Genomic DNA, 4,970 nt, shown 5'->3' with positions numbered 1-4,970 from the left:
CTCTATTTGCTCTCTTATCTTTTACTCTACCTGAAACACTACTTATATAGGCAGTAATCCATGATAATCTGAATAAGATAAGCATTATCCAAAATGGGATTAGCCTTATCCATAATAGGATTCTGAAGATAGTCGTCTTCAAGGACCAGAGGATACACCAGAGGATAGACAGACCACAAAGGCTCTGGTCCTCTAGAGGCTCTGGTCAATACAACCAGAGGCTCTAGTCCTCTTCACAGAGGCTCTGGTTCAGGTGTCTTCACAGAGGCTCTAGTGAATCTTCTAGAGGCTCTGGTTCTGCTTACAGAGGCTCTGGTTCTTCTTACAGAGGCTCTGGTCGTCCATACTTGGTCGATTTAGCAGAGCGGCTGGTCTTCTTCCAGACTTAGACGTTTTGGCACAACAACATCTTCAGATTTCCATTCTTAGCCCCGATTGCTTAATAAAACTTTTTGAGATAATTATTAGGATCAATTTGATGCTAACAAACTCAAATCTATATTAAAGAAATTGTGACTAGACATGGAGTTCCATTGTCCAACATATCGGATAGAGACAGTCGCTTTACTTCAAAATTCTGGGAAAGTCTACAAAGAGCTTTGGGATCACAGATCAGATTAAGTACGGTTTATCATCCACAAACAAATGGGCAAAGTCAAAGAACAATCCAAACTCTTGAAGACATGTTGAGATCCTGTGTCATTGACTTTGGGGGATCATGGGACAAACATTTACCGTTGATAGAATTTTCTTACAATAATAGTTATCACTCTAGCATCCAAGCGGCACCATATGAAGTCCTATATGGAAGAAAATGCCGAACACCATTATGTTGGAATGAGGTAGGAGAAAGACAGTTGACAGGTCCCGAGATCGTGCAAGTAACATCTGAAAAGATTGATCAGATTCGAGCAAAAATCAAAATTGCCCAGGATCGATAGAAAAGTTATGCCGACAAATGAAGAAAACCGATTGAATTCAGTGTAGATGACTTCGTAATGTTAAAGGTATCCACATGGAAAGGTGTTATGAGGTTTGGGAAGAAAGGTAAGCTTAGGCCAAGGTATATTGGACCATTCAGAATCTACAAAAGAATTGGACTGGTACCTTATCAGTTGGAATTACCAGAGGAACTTAGTCTGATTGACAATACTTTCCATGTGTCAAACCTAAGAAAATGCCTTGCTGATCCTAGTATGGCGATACCACTTCTAGAGATTAAGTTGGATGACAAACTAAATTTTATAGAAACTCCAGAAGCTATAACCGACCATAAAACCCGTGTGTTGAGAAACAAGGAGATAAGTCTAGTAAGGGTACATTGGCGATTTCATAAAGGATCAGAAGGAACATGGGAATTGGAATCAGAAATGAAAGAAAAATATCCATGGTTGTTTGAGTGAATTCCGGGACGAARTTCTTTTTAAGGGGGGAGAATGTTATAACCGGGTCTAAGACAACCTGGGTTGAGGTAAATTATACATGTTTATTATGTGGATTATATGAATATGATATCATGCATATTGTGAAATAATAGCATCACATATATAATTCATAAGTGTATGCATGTAGTGTGAAGCATGCATGAGGTGGTGTTTATTGAGTTTAAATATTAAGGTGAAATCATGGTATCTTCATGGTTAAGATATTATGAATTTTATAATGTAAAATCCRCCRCCCAAKATTRTTTYTATTGGAGGAAGCTTTCACCGCCTTTAAGTTTTATAACTAAAATAATATTCACTGTCTTAGTGAGAGTATTTAAAGAAGTAAAAAGATAAGATTTTATCTTATCATTTCAAATTGAAGTATGTTCAAAAGAGAAAGAAAGCTTGCGGCGGTGAAAGGTGTTCTTGAATAATCTGTGTTAAGAATAAGCTTTTGTTGTGTGTTTTTCTTCAGGAAATCTATTTGATAAGGTGAGTTTTAAACTACTGTTGAGTATAAACTGTTAGTTTTATTATTGATTATATGCTATGAGTTTTGATGTTGGTTTTGAAGAAAAGATGGTAAATCAGTTTTTTTAAGTGATATCTTGTATTGATGATTTAAAAGAAACTTGATGTTTTGGAAAATCTTTGAAAGACAAGATTGTTCTTGAGTTTGAAATTTTTTTTTTATGGATAAAACTATGAATGAGGATTCGATAAGATGGTGGTGACTGCAGTCCTTCATTCGAACTAGTTCATAGATTTTGAAGAAGAAATAAGGGTGGCATATCAAGGAGAGGTGTCTTTTGGGATAAGGGTGGCATATCAAGGAGATGTGTCTTTTGGAATAAGGGTGGCATATCAAGGAGAGGTGTACATTTGGATATAAGTGTGGCAATTGTATGTGATTATTATAGCTCTGGTTATTATGTCTTTTAAGATTACAATAGATTTGAGACCTTACTTCTTTGTGATTTGAGAACTCAAAAATATTGTTTTTATTAGAAATAATGGTATTGATGCTATTGAAAAGGGGAAAACTTGGCCTATGGCCATTGGTATTGGTTAAAAGTGTTTTGAAACAGAATGGTTATTTTCATGAGGAATCAAAGAGGCTCTGGTTGTTCCTTGTAAGGAACCAGAGGGGCTCTGATTGGTCCTCGTCGTTGGACCAGAGGATTCTGGTTGTTGATTCAAAATCATATTTTAAATGTTTAAGAAAAGAATTTTATACTTAGTCTTTTTATGAAAAACATACCAGAGAAGCTTTGGTTAAGTGTTGAACTAGAGGGGCTTTGGTTGGACATGTATTTGGAACCAGAAGCTCTGGTTAGTACAACCAGAGGCTCTGGTTGAACATGAAGTTTTTTATGAATTACTCGTTTATGAAAAAAGGTTATCTTTTAATTGAAAGTTTATCTAAATATTATTTATATTAGTGAAGTTTTGATTTTAACCAGAGGCTCTGGTCATGAAGAGCAGAAGCTCTGGAAGAGAGACCAGAGGGGCTCTGGTCCTGTCTATAAATATTTTCTAAATCTGGTTGGTTCGACCAGCGGCTTTGGCTATGAAAAGTAGGAGCTCTGGTAGAGAGATTAGAGGGGATGTGGTCCTGAATGTTGGAAATATATTCAAAATATTGTTTAGTTAAATCCAGAGGCTCTGGTCGAGGAACCAAAAGCTCTGTGAGAGAGAGACCAGAGGGGCTCTTTTCAAGAAGGTTTAAAATATTTTCTAAGTGTTGTATGAAACCAGAGGTCCGATGGACCCAAGCAGTATGTTTTCAGTTTTGCTTCATAAGATGTTTGATTTGAAATAAATGTTTTGGTGATCTTCACCCTGCATTACATAGAAGGGAATCTCACTAGACATTCATGTCTGACCCTCATTTTCATGTTTCCAAAATTATGTGTGCAGGTAATGATAAGGGAAATAGTATAATGTGAATTACTTCCCTATGTGCTTAGCCGTATTTGGAAGCATAGATGATAGGATGCAAGAGTTTGTGCTTTTGAAATTTTTGAGTTTGTGTATTTTATATTATAGACTCTTGTATCGAGGACCTATGTGGGGAAAACATGTATTCTATATATGAAATATGTGTTATATGCAATGTGTGGATTTGGGGTGTTACATCTGTTGACAAACTCTAGCCATGTCATAGTTTGCAAAATATCTGTTATGGCTAAAGATTCTACTTCCCACCAAAATAACGCATTTAATTTTAACACCGAGACTGCAAATCTGACTTTATATGTTTCTGCACATCGGATGGTATTGAATACAGACTCCATCTCCTTGATCCAACACATAGCTTTAATTGGATCTCTTTCTCCCAAGAAGGTTAGTGGTTTACAAGTTAGAAACATCTTTATCTCCTTCCCTGTTATTGAGAATTGGAATCGATGGACTAACTTCAATTATGTCTGTCTCTATTCTGGCAGGATTCCTCAAAATAGAAGTCAAGGTTTCCCTTAGCTTTCCCATTTCTTCAGCTAATATGTCTCTTGTTACATATTCTGGGTGAGACATACGTTCTTGATTCATATTTTCAAAGTTTGATTCTGCTTGATTCATATTAATTTCTGGCTGGCTTATTCTACCTCTGGTCTGCCCCCGACCTCTGCCTCTACCTCTGCCTCTGCTTCTGCCCTCAGAGGTGCCAATAGGAACAACAGGGGATTCTTCTTCATTGGGGCGGGTGATCCTTTCTGACCTTCTTGATCTACTAGCCATCTGTAGATAACAAAGTGAAAACACATATTTTTCACATTCCCAAATATAATAAAGTGTCTAAGTTCAGTTATGTACCTGTAGATTCAAAATTACATTGGCCAGATGTAATCCGAAAATACCTTACACATTGATCTCTTAACTTATTATATTTATTCCAAAGGTGCTAACTATGTCTGGGACCTTAATATGCAATGAAATAGTTCAAGTCTAGGTATCATGCATGTGAATACCTAAATCCCTTAAACTCAGGCTCTGATACCAACTCTATAACAACCTCAATCCTTACAATGCATATAACACATATTTTATATAGAGAATACATGTTTTCCCCCACATATGTCCTTGATACAAGAGTCTATAATGTAAAATACGCAACCCAAAAATTCCAAAAGTACATGCTCTTGCATCCTAGCATCTATACTTCCAAAACAGCTAAGTACATAGGGAAGTAATTCACATAATGCTCTTTCCCTTATTATCATTACCAGCACACTTATTTTTGAAAACACGCAATGAGGGTTAGACATGAATGTCTAGTGAGGTTCCCTTTCATGTAATGCAGGGTGAAGGTCACCAAAACATTTATCAAATAATCATTTCACAACATGCGGAATAAAATCAGATTATGTTTTGGTCCATCGAGCCTCTGGTTCCAAATCATTCTTGGAATATATTTCAATAACCAGGACCAGAGCCCCTCTGSTCTCTTTTCCAGAGCTTTTGGTTCTTCGACCAGAGCCCCTCTGGTCTCTCTTCCAGAGCTTCTGGTTCCTCGACCAGAGCCTCTGGTTGTACTAACCAGAG

This window comes from Cynara cardunculus, unplaced genomic scaffold (assembly GCF_001531365.2).
Source record: "Cynara cardunculus var. scolymus isolate 2C unplaced genomic scaffold, CcrdV1 Un_Scaffold_917, whole genome shotgun sequence".
NCBI classification, from domain to species: domain Eukaryota; kingdom Viridiplantae; phylum Streptophyta; class Magnoliopsida; order Asterales; family Asteraceae; genus Cynara; species Cynara cardunculus.
This window is presented reverse-complemented; position numbering follows the sequence as displayed.